Consider the following 21,393-nt stretch of genomic DNA (forward strand, 5'->3'; position numbering starts at 1 on the left):
TTGCTGCAAATGGTGGTAATGAGGGGGTGGGAGGCTGGGGGAAGTCAGGGGGAGGGAGAGATTGGGAGTCTGGGATATACAGGTACACACTGGTATATTTAAAATAAAGAACAAACAAGGACCTACTGTATAGCACAGGGGACTTTATTCAATAGTCTGTAACAACCTAAATGGGAAAATAATTTGAAAAAGAATTTGAAAAAGAATACAAAATAATTTGTATATGTATAACTGAATCACTTTGTTGATTGTACACCTGAAACTAATACATCTCTGATCAGCTACGCTCTAATGTGGTGGTGGTGTTTTTGTTTAGTCACTAAGTCATGTCAGTCTCTTTTGCGACCCCGTGGGCTGTAGCCTGTCAGGCTCCTCTGTCCGTGGGATTCTCCAGGCGAGAATACTGGAATGGGCTGCCATTTCCTTCTCCAGGGGATCTTTCTGGACCGGGGATCAAACCAATGCTCCTGCATTTGCAGGTGGATTCTTTACCACCGAGCCACCTGGGAAACTCAATACTCCACTATGAAGTTTTTAAAAAATGAAAAAACAAAGAAGAGAAAAGATAAAAGAGCCTCAGTGAGGTGATGTCATCTTGATTCCGTTTGCAATTGAAAATCTCAGTCTTTTTTCATGAACCAGGTGCCAACCTATCAAAACTCTAGAAGCGGCATGATGACATCTCCTCTCAGTTACAGGGGTGAAGTTCAGGGAGACTCTGTTCATACCATTTCTCCTGATAGGTTTTCAAGTCACACACACCACTTGGGGTAATAAAGATAAGGCTTGAGTTCTGCCAGGCTGTTTTCTCGAAGTCGCTGACTTTCAGGTTGTGCTAGCTAAGCCTTGCCTGCAGGCCAAGCTTGGCTGATTGTCTTGCTGGCTCACAAAAGAGAGAAAGTAGGTGTCTTGGTGGGAGCAGAGGACAGCCATCATCTCCCAGGGTGTGAGTGCAGGGGACGTGAATAGAAGTGGTTTTCTGTGGAATCCTTATGATTGGGTTTTTTGCTTTTGTTCTTTGGTTTCCATGGGAAGTCTTTTCAGAACACTAAGATAGCAGGGCCTTTACAAGCCCAGTAGAGGAGTGTGGACGAGGCATCAGCAGAGGCTGGAGAATTTACAAAGCAAGTTTGTGCACAGTACTTCACTGGGTCCTCACAAAGGCCCTGTGATGAAGGTAAGGATTGTTATTCCCATTTTGCAGAAGAGAAAACTGAGGCCCAAGGAGGGTAAGTGGCTTACTCCTGGCAACACAGTGAGAATGTCATTCATCAGGGGGAGTCAGGGTTTCCCATAGGGGCTTTCCCAGGGCTCTCGGCATCCCTTAGGCTCAGGGCCATCCTGTCAGGATCAATAGCGGCCCTCACTGGGCAGATCTAATTGTGCAACCGTGATTAGGTGCATTCTCAAGTGGGATGGGTACCTGCCGAGGGCATTTGGGAATGTGTGGGGGCTTTTTAGTTCCAGTCGCTTGGGGTGGAGGGAGCCACTGATACGTAGAGACAGGAGCCAGGGCTGTCAAATGTCCTACCACGTGCAGGACCATCCCGCAAAATGAAGACTTGTGCCCACAGTTGCAATAGCATCCCTCTTGAGAAACACAAAAGAGCATCTTTTTCTTCTTTTTAGAAAAATACTTATGGAATTTCAGCCATAAAAAAAGAGTGAAATACTGCCATTTGCAGCGACATGGATGGCCCTAGAGATTGTCATACTGAGTGAAGTAAGTCAGACTGAGAAAGAGAAACAGACTCACAGAGAACAAACTTATGGTTGCGGGGGAAAGGATGGGGGGATGGGACAGTTAGGGAGTTTGGGACGGACACACTGCTGTACTTAAAATGGATAATCAACAAGGTCCTACTGTATAGCACAGGGAACTGTGCTCAGTGTTGTGTGGCAGCCTGGATGGGAGGGGAGTTTGAGGGAGAATGGCTGCATGTATATGTATGGCTGGATCACTTCACTGTGCACCTAGAAGTATCACATTATTAATCAGCTATACTCCAATATAAAGTCAAAACTTAAAATATACATATGATTCTATCTGAGATGAAGAGGTTTCCCCTGCTGAAAGGAACTTTTGGAAATGACTGGGCTGGCTGTCCTCTAGGGCACCTCCGGCTTAAATCGCCCACTACTCTCTGCATCCTCGTTTCTGGAATTCCTTAGAGTACCACGGAGAGGGGCGGTGGTCTGCTCTTGCTGGTCTAAAATCCCTGCGTGGAACCATTTCAGCCTTTCCAGCCAAATACTGCAAAATGTTTGAGTGGCTTGAGCCCTGTGCAAAGGGATTGACCCTCACTGAACTGAACTGCTCAGGTCAGGAACCCTAGGTCCTCCCCACCCATGAGAGGGAATCAAGCTGTCTAAAATCGTGAGATTCAGTCGTCCGCCAGGTTAGAGACAGGGCGCCAGCGCTCCTCGCTACCCTGCAGAGAAGACCTGGATCCCAGCATCCTCCATGGCCTTGGGAGACGCTGTTTTGTGCAGCTTCAGATTTTCCCCGTTGAAAGTGTTGAAGTTGGGGGTGGCAGCAAGAGGGTGTCGCAGGCACCCGTCTGTCACAGCCAGAAGCTGGTGAGAGCTGAGCTGTGACAGTTTTTTTTCACAAACCCCCAAGAGCGCTGCTGGCAGCATTTCAACCCTTCTCTGATCGTCCTGGCTGCAGGATTTCCTTACATCTGCCTCCCCACAGGAACTGGGGGCCACTGGAGAAGCCTGGCATCATTCTCTTAGCAACTCCTGTTCCCACTCAATGACAGAAAGAGGCTTCAGTGTGGATAAGGGTGGAAAGAGAAAGCTCTTCAGCTGCGTCAGAATCCTATCAGACGTCATAGGCCCTACAGTAATGCTGGGCTCACAAGAGCCCTGAGGGTGGGCATGGTTATTTCCAGGTTACAGATGGGGAAACTAAGTCTTGAAATAAAGACTTAAATCATCAAGACCACATAGCTTCAAGGCAGGACAACTAGATTACTCACTGAGGTCTTTACTCATTAATTTGTGGATTATTCTTTGCTCTCTAGTGCCCCAGGAGGGCAGTTATTTTCATTTGTCGTGGCCCAACGTGTTGTTTGATGCTCAATAAATATTTGATGCACGAAAGAATGAATGAAGATGGTGAGTGGGTCTCACTGATGAGCAATCTAAAAGCCATAAGGAGGAGTTTTAATCTAAGGGACAGTAGCCACAGTCGGTTTCTGGAAAAGGAAATAACTCCCTAGCTCTGACGTATATGGGCAGACACTGTGCTGGGCGCTTTCTATAGATACGTTTATCTCTGTGGGTCCTCCCTACCGCCATTGTCGTCATGTTTTACAGATGAAGAAAGCGAGACAAGAAGAAGTTAAGGGTCGTGTCCAAGTGCAGGGGCTTTGGATCGACACCTAGATCAGTCTGAGCCTCAGTGAGGACTCTTAACGACTGTAGGATTGTTGGGGAAGGAAGTTAGAGACTGGAAGCTGGTGGAAAAGCAGAGAAGGGGTGTGTGAGATGAAGGAGGTGGGATGTGACGCTGTGGAACACTCTTAGGCCATCCACTGTCACCCCGCCACGGGGCCACCCCGTCTCCCTGTGATCAGGCCACAGATCTGGGGAGGACCATGTGGGCTTCTTGCCAGTCAGTGGAAAGAAGGTTGGGACCAGTCTAGGAGGGGCTGGAGGACAACTCTGCTGGGAAAAAAAAATGTGTTCAGGACTTTAAAAAAATGTGATTTAATCAGATTAGCAGTGTCATCTTTCGTAATCACGAACAAACGTGTACTTGTTTGTGGCTCCAGCTTACTCTCAAGGTCCTTGCTGGCAGCCCTCAGACCTAAGGGGGCCGTCTGGTCAATCTTAGGGAGCTCTATGAGGGACAAGGGCATTATCAACTGGAAAGGGAGAACTCTTAGGAACCCAGAGAAACCTGGGCTGACGTCCTGATTCTGCAGACGTCACCCTTCTGAGTCTGAATCTTGAGGGCTCTGATGATTAACCCCTTTCTCCCAGGCTGTTGTAAAGGTTAAAGGAGATGATTTATACAAAGCATCTAGTGTCTTACCTGGCACCAAGGAGGTACTACTTGGATGTTTGTGTCCTCGACTTTTTGTCTTTTTTTTTTTTTTAAGTTATTTGTAGACTGGTCAGTGGGAAAGTAGGAACACGTGGAGGACGAGAGCTGGAAGTAGATGGACACCTAGGAAACACTGAGAAATAGGGATATAGATGACCTTCACTAGTGCCACTTGGTTATACAAGCACACACTTAAAACCGGTACATGATGATAAAACAGTTTATAAAATGCTATTTCTCTAAGGAATTCAAAGCACTTTTATGCACGTGATTTCCACAATCCCAGCAGACTCCCTCAGCAGGTGCTATCATGTCCATTTTCAAGAGGGGACGGGAATCCTGGAAGCACCAAAGACCTGTCTGGTCCCCATATTTACTCTGCTCTGCACTCAGCCCTGTATTGAGGGCCACCCAGCCAGCAAGGGCCGGCAGGAAAGTGGTAATACCTTCAGAGTGCCTTCGTGTACCCAAATCCTCTTAATCTTAAGCACCTTAATAAAGCTGTGCTTTCTTATGGGGAAAGTAGAGCTTTCCAGGAAAGTTTTCTTCAGGTTATTGGAAATTACTGGAACAGCAACTTCATCTTATTAGCCTGCTCTGATAAAGCCTATGAGGGGATTTGTTTCATTCCAGAGATTGAGGGGGCAAGTTGAGACATGACTGGTCAGTGTTAGCGGTTTTTGACTAATCTGCAGAATCAAAATTATCTTGAACCATTGATTTTTTTTCTCTTCCCACTTCTTTTTATTTTTTTTTCCATTTTCTGGGGGCAGATTGTTGATCCAGGACCATTAAAAAGGGACAGCTCTTGGGAGGGAGTTTGATTATGAAGAGGCACAGAGTTCAGAGCACAAACTTTCTCTAAACTGCAACTTTAGGTAGACTTCGTGTGCTAAGTGATGAAGATGACTATCGATTTGTCTTAACATTGACCCTAACTGCAGACAAATCCATCAGGAGGCCTCAGTATATCTTTTACTCGGGCTGTTGGATGAGGATCAGGCCTGTGTGCCGAGGTGTGTTTGGCTTGACTTCATCAGCCTATGTCCTGAAAACCAGAGGCGACAACCGTAGGAGGTGGATACTGACATGTGATCCCTATTGCACTGGACCGGCCACGCTTCCTGCAGCCATTCAAGTCCTTCACCCTAAACCGAAATGTTCAGCAAGCAGTCAAATAATAAATCATATCATGGAGTTTTAAATTCATTCCCTCAAAAAACACTCCAGTACCAGGTACTGAAGATTTCCCAGGTGATTCAGTGATAAAGAATCGGCCTGCCAATGCAGGAGACACGGGTTGGATCCCTGGGTCAGGAAGATCTCCTGGAGGAGGGCATGGCCACCCACTCCAGTGTTCTTGCCTGGGAAATCCCATGGACAGAGGAGCCTGGCGGGCTACAGTCCACGGGGTCACAAAAAAGTTGGACACGACTTAGCGAATAAACGCCAAGAACAACCACCAGGCACTATAAGAGATGCACGTGATGTAAGGATGAGGGCAGCGCAGAGCAGATTCACAGATTTTCTCTTAGTCCTCAGAGCAGTCTTAATGTGGATAAACATACATTGCTCCCACTTTGTAGGCGAGGTGACTGAAGCTCTGGGCGATGACTAACATTCACTCAAAATCTCACATAGAGGCAATAGACAGAAACCAAACTCATGTCTTCTGAAAACCAATCATTCTAACAACTAATGTTATTTAACATTTGCTATGTACGTAGTTGCTTTATATGTACAGGATTGCTTCTAACTCTTTAAAACAATCCTAGGAAGCAGGTGCTATTTTTATGATGCCCAATTCATACAAAAAAATCCTATTTGCTCAAACAGAGGCACAGAAAGTTAAGTGACTTATCAGAGGAAGGGAGAGATGGAGCCAGGATCACACCCAGCCAGCCTGGCTGAGTCTTTGCTCACAGCCCACTCTGCTGCCAGTTACAGAGGGGACTCCGTAGCCCTCTGTGAGTGGGGGGGAGGTGCCTTTGAGTTTCCTCTTGGGAGGAATGAATTGGATGTTATGTTCCAAGTCTCTCCGTTTTGACCTGTCCACAGAAGTGGTCCTTTTCAGGCTGTGATCAGTGCCCAGCCTGTGGGAGAGAGGTGACCCCGAGAGGGAGGGGTGTGAACTGGTTTGGTCAGAACTGCCTGGTCCAACAGGAGCCTCATGCTGCAGACTCAGTTTTCTTATGAATATTCAGTCCCAAGGGCTTTCCCCACATTGGGACTGTCCGCTCTGCCCGGAGCCCCTGCTGGCTCCTGATGACCTTGAGCATAGGCTGTTCAGGGGTTTGGAGAAGCCCTTTCTGGAAGAACAACTCTGGGGATTTCTCTTGTGTGTGATCCTGCAGGGAGGCCCCCAGGGGAGGTGGCTACTGGCTAGGGGAGGATGAGAGAGGGCAGGTGGGCATATGGGTGAGGGATGTCTGTGTCTCTCTCTGAGTGAGTAACTCAGTTAACTTATGATGCCACAATTAGGCCATTTTTTTTCCTGGTTTTATTCAAAGAAAGATATTATTCTGGGGGCTTGGGGAAAAGGCAGGGAGATCCAGAGGGCTTATTTATCTGAAGCTAAAGGAGCAGCCTTAATGTTTTGAATTTATGGGACCCAGGCTATAGGATTGATGGGGTTTCCCTGGTGGATCAGATGGTAAAGAATCCATCTGCAATGTGGGAGACCTACGTTCAATCCCTGGATTGGGAAGATCCCTTGGAGAAGGGAAAGGCTACCCACTCCAGTATTCTGGCCTGGAGAATTCCATTGACTGTACAGTCCATGGGGTTGCAAAGAGTCAGACATGACTGAGCAACTGTTACCCCACATCTGTTGATTTGCCTTGGCCAAGATAACCAAGCAGTGCAGACTGGGAGGCTTAGCCAACAGAACTGCAGTTTCTCCTAATTCTGGAGGCTAGGATTCCAAGAGCAAGCTGTTGGCGGGGTGGTTTCTCCTGAGGCCTTTCTCCTTGATGTGCAGACGGCTGTCTTCTCCCTGCATTTTTAAACAGCCTTCCCTCTCTTTGTGTTTATGTACAATTTTTCTCTTTTTAAAAGGACATCAGTATTATTGGATTAAGACTTGCCCTTACAACCTCATTTTACCTTAATTTCTACTTTTTAGGCTTTAAAAAGAAAATGACATCTTACTGTGCTATGATGTTAGTATTTTGGGTACAATTTCTCCTCTGTTCACCCAATTTTCTATAATGTAGTTATATCTTTAACCGCCCCCCACCCCCCACGAATTATTTCCTTAAAGGCCCTACCCGTCAATATAGGCACATTGTGAGGTCCTGGGGGTTAGGAATTCAATATGTGAATTTTGGGGGCATATGATTCAGCCCAGAGCTGTCCCTGGTGATTCTGACGGTAGAGAACCCACCGGCCAATGCAGGAGATGTGGGTTCTATCCCTGGGTTGGGAAGATCCCCTGGAGGAGGACATGGGAACCCACTCCAGTATTCTTGCCTGGGAAATCCCATGGACAGAGGAGCCTGGAGGGCTACAGTCTGTGGGGTTGCACAGAGTTGGATGTGCGACTAAACAACAACAACAATTCAGCGCAGAGCAATAGTGGAGCAGCAGGTTTCCCTGCCAAGGAGCAGCTTTAGTTTCTCTGAGTCCTAATGAAATGAGAGAATGACAGGCAGTGGGCATGGCTGACTGACAGGTGGGGAGGTCAGGTGAAGCCCCTTCCCAGCTCTGGCTGCCTGAACACAGGCTGCCCAGCTAAGGCTTCAGAATTGATGGCCGGATCCGAATCGTCCTTGGCTTCTCTGATGTGCACTGCTGGGTGCCACCTGCCTTCATCCTCCCCCAGAGCCAAGTGTGACAGTGGGCACGGGGCTGGCCCTGGGAGCTGGTGCTGAGACCATGGAGCCCCGCTCCCATCTCCACACTGAGGCTGGTGCAGGGCTGGGCCAACACAGCCTTTGTTTAGGCCCAAGGGGATTGTTGGTTCCCTGGGCAAAGATGGGGCAGCAACAGGGAAAGTTCCCTTTCCTCACTTGATGGGGTAAGAGCTGGCAGAACACACTGTCCCTGGGGAGGGAGTAGAGGATCCGGGGCAGAGGTGGATAGAGGTGATAGGGGAGAAGGGAAGAGGCAGGAGCCGCTCCAGCCTTGGCCACCGACCCTCAAGCCAGGGATGGCCTTCAAGTGGCCTTTTCTAGCCTTTGTTCCGTAAAGAACTGGAGCGCTTGTCACATGGGGCACAGCACTGGCGCCTATGACACAATTTAGGAGACACCGGAGAAGCTCGACAGGCTTGGTTTCCAAAATGAAGACAGCCTTGGTTTTGAGCAATGCTTTTAAGACTTGCTCATGAACTTGATGCTTCAGGCTGGACTTTTCTTATTACCTCATCCTTTATCTATTCCCAATTTATTTAAAACATATATATATATATATATAGACCAATATAGATAATGATAACAATAAGTAGATATTTGGATTGTTTTTTCTGATTATAAAAACACATATTGTAAAAAATGTGAAATGTATATATACTCAAAGTCATAGAGGAGAGAATTTAAAATCACTCATGAAGTCAGAGATAATAATTTTAAAGAGTTGGTATTTAGTTTGCTAGTGTTATCCTTTGTTTATATAAATACATATATATACAAATACATATAAATAAATACATACCATATGTAAGTATATAAGGTTGTTATATAACTATTTTTACAAAAGGAGACATTCAGTACATACTTTTCAGTTGATATATATTGAACATTGCAGACAAGTTTGTATATCATGGTCTTTAAATAGCTTTTTAGTCATCCATTGAAAGGATTTACCACAATTTATTTAATTCTCTATTGCAGGAGAATTTGTTTCCTCTTTTATAAACAGGACAACATCTCTGTAGAAATCTCCTGTTTTGTAACAGATGCAAACCTCAGCTTGGATTCCTTTGATTTTCTGAATCGTGTCTGGGAAGGAAGGTGTATTGGGAGGCTTAGCTGGCTGATGGAAATCAAGGTGGGATCCTGGAGCCTACGGCTTCATGTGGCTATGTCCCAAATTGATTCAGGTTTATTCAGAATGAATTGACACAGTGTCCAGAGCATAAAGTGTCAGACTGTACCTGGGGAATTGTGCAAAAGCCTAATGTTATGTATAACAATGGAAATGGCAAACGGGAACTTGTTTATAGAAGGTCTCAGAGTGTTAAGAGATCCCTCCAAGCAGTTATAAGTTTATAGATTGAGGCTGCTCCTTTGACCATAGAAAGTGTGGACTTGACTTTTTTTTGCTCGTAACGGGCCAAAACATGGGAGAAGGAATGCCATGGGGCTTAAGTTCAGTGGCTTTCTGTAAAAGAAGTCCAGATGGCAGATTAGGTGGCTCCATCTTCATCAGATGCCTAGATTCTCCCTTGTCCCCTAATTAGTGTCTGGCTGCCATCTTGAAGACGGTACTTCATGGTCCTGAATGGCAATTGGAGCTCCAACCGTTACATCTTTATTTTAGGCAGGGCTAATATTTACTAAGAAGTTATAGGGGTAACCAACTCGTTGTTAAAATATCCACGTATTTCTGAATGTATGGGCAAATAGCTTCTGCCTCTTGCTGTCTCCGGACTGTCCCCCAAATCCAGCAACTAAAGAATTAATAGAAGTTGCAGAAGTATCCTGTAGGACTCTGCTCGGGCTAAGGTTGATGTCCATTGGAATGGTTGAATGTGTTCAAAATGGCCCCCAATTCTAGGGGGGGAGGGGCAAGCAAAAGGGCTCACTTCCCAGGTAAGCTGGCTTCCTTTACACAGTGTTTCTCACAAGCCCTGTACATCAACTTCACTTACAGCTCATTGGCCGCCTCTTCCTGCAGTGCAGGCTGGGAAATGTAGTTTTTTAGTTGTCAAGATGTCATCCTTCCAACACGATAAAGTTCTCTTTCTAAGGAAGCAGGAGTGTTGATTAGGAAACCCTACTCAGAACAACAAAGTCTCTGATGGCCACAGTGGAGAAGGCTTAATATTTTTAAACTGTAGTATGAATGATGTCCTAAATCAAGTCAGCAGCATTTTAGAGGCAGATAATTCTTCCCCACTATTATTACTGTTGCTTTGTGCGTGTGTCTGTGTGTGTGTGTGAATATGTGAGATGTAGGGAGGAAAGGGGTGAAAGATAAGAGGAGGAGGGCTTATGCAGCTGGGATGTTGGATCTCCAGGAAAAAAAAAAAAGGAACAGCATTTGTAGCTGTTTCTGTTTGTCAGGGAAAAACATGACTCTTTCCTCTGCCTAGACTAACTGCCTGAGAAAACCCCTCCTACAGGTTTTGAAAACAAAAACAAATAAATAAAACAAAAACAAACCTCCCCCCAAAGCTGGTGGGAGTGTAAATTAGATGACAATTAGGCAGTGTTCAGCAAAACAAAAAATTCACACCCCATTTGACCCAGCAAATTCACTTCCTGGAATCTCATCTAAGAAATATTCATCTGCTTGTAAGAAGATGTCTGGACAAAGATGTTGATTGTGGTTTGGCCTCCAAAGGGGGAAGATTGGAAACTTCTTGCACATCTATCAATAGGGGATTTGTTAAACCAAATTAGGGTATATCTATTCTGAAGGATTAAAAAAAGAAGTAGATGTACCATCATAGAAAAATCTCCATAATATGTTTGGAGAGGAATAAACAAACTGCATAATAATTCGAATGCAAGTCTAGCATGATAATACTTCTGGGGAAAAAAATGTATACATATCTGTCTGTGTAAAAGGGAACTGAGGGAGGGGTTCTAAGTTGACAGTTAAGAGGGGGTGAGGAGTGAGTGTTGAGGAACTTTTATGTTTTGTTCCATCGGTAGACAAACTTCAGAGATACTTTGGGTTGGGTTCCAAACCACCACAATAAAGCTAATAATTATGTCACAATAGAGATAAAGCTAGTCACAGAGCTTTTTTGATTTCCCCCTGTGTATAAAAGTTATCATCACACTATACTGTAGTCTATTAAGTGCAATAGCGGTCGCACAGAGTCGGACACGACTGAAGGGACTTAGCAGCAGCAGCAGCATTACGTCTCCACAATGTGCATACCTTAATTAAAAGTGTGCTTCATTGCTAAAAAACGCTGACCGTCATCTGAGCCTTTCGGGAGCTGTACTCTTTTCACAATAGTGGCATCAAAGATCACTGATCACAGATCACCGTAACAAATACAGTAAGAGTGAAAACGTTTGAAATATCACGAGAAGTGCCAAAATGTGACCCAGAGACATAAAATGAGCAAACACTGGTGGAAAAAGTTGGTGCCAACAGACACAGTGTGGCTGAAACACAATCACAGAGAGAGTCGGCTGGCTGCTTCCCTAACCTATAGGTAGCCCGAGGGGAAGGCTCAGTGACCCGGGAAGAAGGGAGAGGGCTGTGAACTCTGCTGCAGCCCCTCCAGCCACACTGGCCCCGGGGCCCTTTTTCTAAAGCATCAGGCTCCGTCTTTGGCTTGTTGTTTCCTCTGGCTGAACATCTTTCTCTCAGCTCCTTGGGTCTTTACTCCATGGTTCCAGGGAGGCCTTCTGTGTCACCCTCTAAAATGACACCAGTTCCTTGGGCCCCTTAGCACTTGGCGCTGGTCAACATAGGAAATGCTTTACTTCTTCGTCTGGGCTCTGGAGCACTCAGGCATGGGCACTGGACCATTCACTGGGGCAGAAGCACTGGGTGATGCCCTGAGGCATGAGCTCCAGGGCTGAGGCCGCTCGTGTTCCCTGCTCTGTCTCTGGCACCACATGAGTCTTGCCACATGAGTAGGACTTCCGGTTGCTGCTGGTTGAGGGACTGAGAGGGCAGGTGGGAAGGGCGGCCTGGGAGGGGTGGGGAGCCGAGTGGAGAGCCTTGGGTTAGGGACCACAGGGCAAGGCTGAAGAGGGTGGGAGGAACCCTCTACACACGTGTTCCAAATACGTTTTCACGCAGGCCCGTGGCCCCTGGCCCTCCCCCAGGCCTTACCCTGCTGGGGGGATAGTGGGTGGGCCGGCTTCCCTGTCTGTGTGGGAAAGGGCTGGGCGGGCAGTGGGAGCCACAGAGGGGTGTGGGTGCTGGGCCAGCTCCCCACAGCCTGGCCCCCGGGGGCCAGGGAAGGCCGGGCACACAGCAAGCTCTCTGTCACTCCGCGTGTGGGCTAAGCGTTGTCCCCTCTGGCCTCTGGTGCGAGAGGGTAATTGGCATTTCCTGCTCCCTCGCGGCCCTTGGCTCTCCAGGGTCCTGCTCCGGTCTCTGACCCCCGAGACAGGGACATCCTTTCCCATCAGAGCTCCAGAGACCCTCTGGCTTCGGGTCACCACATGTTCCCTTGTCTTCTGTAACTGCTGCTGGGCTCCCTTTCCTGGCCCGGGGTGTCCGGTCCCTTAGAAAATCCCCAAGAGCCACCCTTTGTCTGTCACTTAGCCAGGCCCTGAGCGTATTACCTCTCCCAACCCTCGGACGCCCTTGTGAGGCTGATGCTGTGATTTCCCCTTTCGACAGGTTGATAGGAACGGTTTTCATCATTTCTGGAGACTTCTTCCAGTGCCAGGCAATGTCCCAAGCACTTCATCTTTGGAACAGATTCTGTTCTTGTTCCTGAGTGCTCGCTGCCCCTCCCGAGGGGCCAGTCATGTTCCCCACCCCGAGAATGACTTGCAGGCCTGGGTCAGTCAACGAGACGGGATTGGAAGCAACAGACTTCAGCATCGAAGTTCCAGGAGCCATTGTCATTGGGTCCTGCTTCTCTTCCCTCCGAGCCGGCCCCGCCGGGCCCAGAAAGGGGTGGGTCCAGGTTGTGTCTGGTTCCCAGAATAAAGATACGCGGCCAAACCACAAAGAACATGTAACAGGAACAAGAAATCAACCTTTGTTGTTGTAAGCCTGAGATTTCGGGTTGTTTGCAGCATAATCTAGTGAAAGCTGGTGGTTACGCCATGCATCACCACATTTAATCCAAAGACTAGCCCTGGGGGGTAGGTATTCATATACCCATTTTCATCATTAATACTCTAACCCCTTGAAATCCTACAGAAGTAGTCTGAACGGCTCCGACTCCAAACCGAGTCAACTTTAAAGAAATGTGGGACGAGAGCCAAACTAATTAAAAGGGAATTTTATTCTTGTTCCTTTAGGAAAAAACTGGAAAGGGGTCCACATGAAACTCTTAATTGAATTCCTTCTCCTTCCTGTCCTCTATCCCCCCACTCCCAGCTGCTCCCCAGCCTGTCACGGGTTCCTCAGATTCTCTCCCACCTTTCTTCTCCTCTGCTCTCCTCTCTCCCTGCCAAAGCAGGCTAATTTTTCCCCCCATTAGAAAAAGATATTGGAACCCCCATTGTGTGGGGAACGCCAAATCTCTGCTTTTTCAGGATGGATCCTTTTTGCACACCCTGGAGATGATTGATCAAGAGGCCTTCCTTCCACCCCCATTGGCCCAACTCCATCATCCAGGAGAGATTGGATGATTCATTTAGCTTCAGCCTCAGAGAATGAGCCTCTTTTTCTTGCAAAAAGGAGAAAGAAAGTGGAAAACCAGCACAATTCTCTTGGATGGGCAGGGGGAGGGGCAAAAGCTGTGGTCATATGAAGCTAATAATATTCATTAATAATAATAATAATATTGCATTCTTAATAATAATGGTAGTAACAGCATTACATATTTATTAAGAGTTTACTACATCCTCAAACCTGTGCTAACCATTTTATGTACACTCATCTCATTCATTCTGTATTGTAACACTGTAAAGTTCACGAAACCCTCATTTTATGGAAGAAAACTAAAGCCTAGACCAGTCGAGAAACTTGCCCAAGGACTTACGCTTAAAAGTGAAAGAATGGAGGTTCAGAACCGGTTCTGAATCTACAATCATTTTTGGTTCCTGGTGCCATGCTAGGTCGATGTGGCTCATTGCTTACAGACCTCAGAGCTGCTGGACCCTGGACATGCGCCCAGCCCCGAGCACGCCCGGAGGTTCTGCAGCCCCGTCCCTACCTCCTTCAGCAGCTTCGTCTTCATTTTCCCCATCTTCATTTTCCCTGTCTCAGCCCTCACGGCATCTCTCCAGTTTCTCTGCATCCCAGGGGCACATCCCAGGCCCTAGATGGGGTGCGTGCTCAGTAAATATTTGTTTAATGAATGGCTGATTGATGTTTATTTATTCAGTTTACATGAAGTGGATGGTTTGGTTGCTTTTACTGTTTGGTGAAGGTTCCAGGCCACATCTGGATTTGATAATCTGTCGTCTATGGCCTGAAAGCCCCTTGATGAGCAACGTCTTCCTTCCTGCCCAGGACTCGACTTTTTCATATTTGCCACATGACATGTTTCACCTTTGCCACTTCCAGAGCAGACTAATTTTTTTTTTCCATTAAAAGAAAATCTTGAAGATCCCTTGTCAGAAGGACTCGATCGTGTTTTTTGTTTGTTTGTTTTCAGGATGGACTCCGTCCACACACTCAGAAATGACTTGTCAAAGAGCTCTCTGCTCATAGCCCATGCCCCAGGGTCCAGCCCCTGTCTTCTCACATGAATGATGGGAAGGGTTCCTGGGCCCGAGAATGATTGACTGGCATCCCAGATTTGTCATGTAACATTTTTTTCCAGACCTCAAACATCCATGGCAACAACAGGGATATTGTTCTCATGAAGGGATAAAAGAAAATTCTTTCACAGCTTGCAGCCAAAGCAAAAGAGCCAAATTACCAAAAGAAATGGCACATTGGAGGCCTCACCTGAGGACCTTTCAGATTTCCAATGCAAGGAAGGAAAAAGCAGGCAGGCATACAGTAAGCTCCCTACATATGAACAAGTTCCCTTCCAAGAGTAGGTTCATAAGTCCAATTTGTTTGAAAGTCCAACCTAGTTAGTGTAGGTACCCAACTAACACAATCAGCTATATAGTACTGTGCTGAAATAGGTGTATAATACTTTTCACACAAATAATACCAACATAAAAAATGCAAATAATAAAGAAAACATTTTTAATCTTACAGTGCAGTACCTTGAAAGCTACAGTGAGTGCATGCTGCTCACTCACTTCAGTAGTGTCTGACTCTTTGCGACCCCATGGACTGTAGCCTGCCAGGCTCCTCTGTCCATGGGATTCTCCAGGCAAGAACACTAGAGTGGGTTGCCATGCCCTCCTCCAGGGGACCTTCCCGACCCCAGGGATCGAACCTGTGTCTCCTGTATTGCAGGAGGAGTCTTTACCACTAAGCCTTCGAGGAAGCCTGAATCACCAAGACGGCTGTAAAACAGATTGCAGGACCCCATCCCTAGGGTTTCTGATTCAGTCATTCTGGGGCAGAGGCCCGGGATGTACATGTCCAACAGTTTCCAGGTGAGGTTGATGCTGCTGGGTCAGGGAGCACACGTTAAAAATCACTGCCGAGTGTGCATTCTTATTCTATCCTCGCAAGACTTGAAGCCCATGAAGGTGAAGCATCTGATTCAGGGTGACATCACCAGTAACCGGCAGAGTGGGGAGTCTAGCCCACTCCCAGCTCTTTCTAGAGCTAGTTCTCTTTTCCATGGCCCTTCCATCTTCCCATCACACTTATTTGCCCTGGGAACCTTGCCCCAAGACAAACCAACACACCACAAAAACAAAATTACAAACACTTAAAGGGCCTGTTCCTTGGGGAGCCCACTGCTATTTTATTTCTGTGATAGTGTGAAGCTTGAGAGACTTAGAGGTACAACAAGCAAGTAACAATCCATGACCACAAATGAAATGCACTACAGAGCTGGGGCTTGAGAGTGCGACTTCTGCCTGGTGGGGAGGTCCCAAGGTCACAGCGTATTTTAATCGATGTGCAGAGTGATCAGGATGTAGTTCTGAATCAGTCTTTGCAGAGTGGTGACACGGCAGCCTTCCATATTGTTTCAGCCCTCCAGTAAGCATCTCTCAGCATGGCAGGAAATAGACGCACAGTTCTTGCTCTGAAGTGGCCTCGAGTACGGCCTTATATGAAGCCTTGGCATCCTAGAAACTTGCTTACAAGCTGCTGAATTTGTAAATTTGCCAGACAACTGGGCATCTCCAGCTCTAACCCAATGGACCAACAGTGAGAGATGTGGAAAGTGGACTTTTGGGGTAACTTCACAAGGCTGAGCAAACAGCATGCCCCAGTTGGCCTTGAAGATGGTTTCTACACAATGCAGGCATCATACTGAGAAAGGTCTAGGGGCACACAAGCGTCTTTTGAGGTCACTGTGGAACCCATGGTCATCTACCCTGTCAGTCACATCACCTTCCATTTCTGGAGCAAAGGTTGTTACATCAGCACTCTGCTGCTTTGGACCCAGCATCCTGCATGAGGACCAGGGATCGGCACCCCCACTCAAAGATGCTCTGAGTACCTTTATTTACCAAAAAAGATGAAAGTATTTCTAGTGCACAAGAGGTCTTCTTACCTAGAGACAACAACTACAAGCTATCAGAGGGGTTTGGTTCACTTTTTTAAGTGATCAAGAGAGTTTTATGATGTTTCTTGATTTCCTTTGCAAAGATGTTCTTCTCAAAAAATGACAGTAAGAGTAAAAATGATAATGACCAAAAAGACAAGCTAAACTCTATGAAGGAACAAAACTAGCATCTTGGTTAGACATTAAAAATAATCCTGAAACATACTCAAATCTTTCAAAGCTTATAGACTGCATAAAAGCTTGAAGAACTCTTGGGAGAAACTTCTCCAAATAGGTTTAAGAGCTCTGCTGAGCTGAGTGATGGGAGCATGTAGACATAGATACATGTTTTTTTCAATGGGAGGAGAAAAATGTACCACTATTCTGGGTTCCAGAAGAAACTCTTTTCCTTAGTTGGAAGGTACCATTTTCCCTGGGCTTCTGGGGCCTTCTTTTCCTTGAGCTTTCTCTGGGGTGAACCCTGACAATTCAGAAATACTGGCTTTTGCTTTTGAAAAGCCAGTAACGAGTGATAAATGAGGAGATGCACAAAATCGCATGTGTAGATTCAGCACGTCTCTTTCATGAAGGGTGTGGAAAGGACCAGGAGTTGTATCACCATCCGCTTAGAAAATCGTGAGTTCCCAGCATGCCCCACTGTCGTTGCCCCAGACAAGCATTGTCCAGTTGCTAGTTTATTTTTTTGAGCATCGAATTTTTTTCTCTTGGTCTTATTGGCTGGGTATCTTTCTAAGAGACCACATTACTGGTCTGCCTTTTGTTTCTGTTCCTTGTGTGTGTGCATGCTAAGTTGCTTCAGTTGTGCCCGCCAGGCTATTCTGTCCATGGGATTCTCCAGGCAAGAACACTGGAGTGGGTTGCCCTGCCCCGCTCCAGAGGATCGAACTAGCATCTCTTCAATCTCCTGCATTGGCAGGTGGGTTCTTTGCCACTAGCCCCATGTAGGAAGCCCTTGTGTTCCTTATGAGCAGAAATTATTTATAGTTCAGGGGTTATCCACAAAAGCCCTGGCTTGTCCATCTTTGCTGGTTGGTTTGACTTTTGCCTAGTCTACTGCTGTGAATTTTTCCTAAAGGAAGGAACCTCTTACCGATCTTCCTTGTTCCTATGTGGGAGGGTATAAGGGTGTGGAGGTGATAAGGTAATTTCAGGACTAGGATTTATTTGCCGACCCATACGATGATTCGTCACCCGTCACAGTGTGAGTCAGGCAACACTTAACTGCTCTAGAAGAAAAAACTCAAGAGACTCATTGTTGTTGAGGGCTAGCACTTCTAAAGATGATTTTGCTTAGGAATTTGAGGGGAGGAAAGCTCTTTTTGATTTTCTGTCCTTAAATGTCTGTGGTCCATCAGATGGTTACAGAGTGGAGCAGAGCTGAGTGTCTGCCATCACCATTTATTCGCCTAGAGCCGGGACCCCTAGCGGTGGTCTTGGAGGCAGCTGGCCTTCATTTCTGAGGCAAGAATGAGGAGTAGGTGTGGCAGACCTGCCCCGAGGGCCAGGAGGTGAGAAGGCGGCCATCCTGTCTTCCCGACTCTTCCAGGTCAGTTGCCTTCCCTACGCTTCCTCGGAGGCCACGGTTTCCTGACCCTCCCTCCACTTGTTTGCCAGCTCAGGATTTTCAGCCTTCAGCGGCTCAAGTCTGAGTCTTAACAGCAGCTCTCTGAGATGCTGCTTCCCCAGCGTTGTTCTTCCTTCCTTGACAGCGATGGTCATGTAAAGCCATTTTCTGACTTCATATGTGTTCCCCGTAGACTCTTGTGCTGTGTGACAGTCCTCTTCAGAGTGGTCTCTAAACAGCGTGTGAGTTCATCTTTAGAATGGGAGTTATTCATACAGCAGGCTCCCAGGGACAGGGAAGGGGAGGATTCTCTCCAAGGCTTACAGTCCGTGGAAGATGAGCAATCTGAATTCAAATGACTCAACTGAGAATCGCATAATTTCTGACCATAAATAGCCTGTGGAAAGCCTTTATTTTACAGATAAGGGCACAGAAGTCGGGAGAGAGAAGTTGATTTGCCTGGTACCATTTAGCTTGTGGGTGACCAGGGCTGGGGGTGTAAGCTGGCTTTTCTCACCCCAGGTGGCAGTTCTTCCTGCCCCCTCCCTATCTAATTCTCTTTTTCCTAATTTTCCTTTGGTCCCTGGGGGTACTTTCATTTCCAGTGGAATAATTTCTTAACTACTGTGGCCTACCAATTTGGGAGGAATGAAAAACATACCAGCATGAACATCAGTGGTGGAAGGGTTTTCAATAAATATAAAACATAATGAAATGTCCTGAAATATTCTTAACTTTTCACTTCCCATCCCTCTGCTAGGCAAAGCTTATTAAAGACTTAAACATTTTGAAAGAAGTACTTAGCTTTTTACCATGGAAACTATTTGGCACTTCCAAAACCGTGATTGTTTTTAACTTCAAAGAGTATTATAAATCAGACAAAAAGTGTTTTACCTGTTCTCAAGTTAGAGGGAATAAAAAGGATGAAAGAAAATGTGTGTTGAGGGTTGGTTACCCTAAACTAGGCAACAAGAAGTTCAGGGTCAGTCGTGTTTCTTCATTGTGAAAGAGCGGGTCTGAACCTTGAGCCCAGATTACAGATGAACCTTGGCCCCTGATCTTAATAACTAATTTCTCCTAAGTTAACTTTCCCTCCATTTATTCCTTTAGTACTAGCAGAGCATTTTTTAACATACAGATTATGCAGGGATTTCTCTAGGTAGATAGGGACATTCTAGCTCAACATTCAGAGAAAAGCTAGGGTTTAATTTGATCCCTGGTTTCATTAATTTCCCATAACACTCACAATTTTATTAATTCACCTGACTAGTGATAAGTTTGTTTCTGATCAGTTTTTCCTTTCTTAACATAAAACTTGGTAGGGATATTAAATTATAAGTCATGCTTTGTAGTTAGGGTTGTTAAATAATAAATGAGATATATTTATACTTAAAAATTATTTCTTGTTGACATGAAATTCAAACTTAACTGATTATCCTGTATTTTAATGTGCTAAATCTGTTCATCTTATTTGAACTATGTAATAGATACCCTCCTGAAATTTTGCATTTGGATACAGTTTTTTTTTTTTCTAAATAAAATCAGACATTTAAGTATTTTAGGGAGCTAAATGTCTATTTTTTGATAAAGATATGCATAATAAATCTGGATTTTTATATATCTGGCTTGCTTTCAGTATGATATACCCATATGTGTATTATAAATTCAGTTTTTAAAATGTTCATTTTGTATATCAGCCACTGCTCACTCTCCCTCCTCCAAGCACACATTGTATACTATCTCATCATTTATAGATTCCAAGGCACAGTTCAGAAGTATATCAGTTTCCACTCACTTCAATGCCTACATTTCATGGTTTTTGAGATCTGTTTCGGGAAAAAGACTAGCCTGTTATGAATGCTATGAGGTTTTTTTTTTTTTTTTTTTTTTTTAGCTCTGAGCCATTAACCCAAAAGAGTTCCACCAAGGACTTTGGTATCCACAGTGAAAGTGAAAGTCACTCAGCCATGTCTGACTCTTTGTGACTCCATGGACTGTACAGTCCATGGAATTCTCTAGGCCAGAATACTGGTGTGGGTAGCCTTTCCCTTCTCCAGGGGATCTTCCCAACCCAAGGACTGAACTCAGGTCTCCTGCATTGCAGGTGGATTCTTTACTAGCTGAGCCACAAAGGACGCCCACGAATCCTGGAGTGGGTAGCCTATCCCTTCCCCAGCGGATCTTCCTGACCCAGGAACCGAACTGGGGTCTCCTGCATTGCAGCTGGATTCTTTACCAACTGAACTATCAGGGAAGTCCTATCCACAGTAACAACATTTATTAAATGCTTACTGTATACTGTGTATATGTGCTTTCTGTATGCATTGTTTCATTCAGTTTAAATGATCTTATGAACTAGGTACTGTTAGCATTAATATCTCCATTTTACAGACGAAGAATCAAAAGTACCAATAATTTGCCTCTGGTTTCACAACCAATAAGCTAAAGTGCTAGGATTCAGACCCAGATCTCATGCTTTTAACTCTTACCCTAAACAGAACATTTCCCACTGGAGGACACAGTGGTTGCAGGGCTTGCTGTGGGCCTTGTGAAATACGGAAAGTGCAGAGGCTTACTGAGAAAAGGGAGGAGCTAGGATGGTTCATTGTGTTCCACTGGCCAAGTCTGGTTTTGTAGCAGCTGACAAAGGGTGGAGTTGGTTGTCTCTGCTCTCTTAAGAGGTGGGTTTGCAATCCAAAGCCCAGAATTTGAAGGCTTGTCGGAAAGAAAATCACCAAGTATTTACAAACGCTTTGAAATTAGAGTGTCTGTTACTTTTAAGTATCTAGTAATAGAACCGGCAGAAGAACTTGTATGAAGAGTGCTCAGCCCACTCAGAGATTCCGATGAAGTTCTAATATGGTGGTTCTGCATAGAATCTGAAAACTCAGCTTGCTGCCTGATATTTGCAGCAAACTCCTAGGAGCCAGGTGTTCCAAGTGGGTGCCAGTGGGTACACACTTTGAGAAGCCCTGCTTGAGCTGGTGAGTTCCCAGAGGGCAGGACTGTGTCTCACCTATCTTTGCATCTTCAGACCCAGAATAGAGCCGGATTCGAATCCCCTATCGGCTGAGATAGTATCACAGGGAATGCCGAAAGGGAGTGGTTTCTGTTGACATTTCAGGCTGCTGAAAGCAACCAATTATAATTCTAATCATAATGGAAGAACTTTCTTCCAGTCTTTATAAGTGCAAAGTGTTGACTTTGATCTCCAGGGTCTACATTTCTAAGGGGTTAGTGGGGGGCAGATGGTGGGGGTGAGCATATATTTATGAACACAAAATCCTTATTATGCTTTATCAGTGAAGCCAGAGCACACGTGTCTTTGTATGTGAATATGCATCCATGTCTTCGTCCCTTCCG

Source organism: Oryx dammah, unplaced genomic scaffold (assembly GCF_014754425.2).
Source record: "Oryx dammah isolate SB20612 unplaced genomic scaffold, SCBI_Odam_1.1 HiC_scaffold_24, whole genome shotgun sequence".
Lineage (NCBI taxonomy): Eukaryota > Metazoa > Chordata > Mammalia > Artiodactyla > Bovidae > Oryx > Oryx dammah.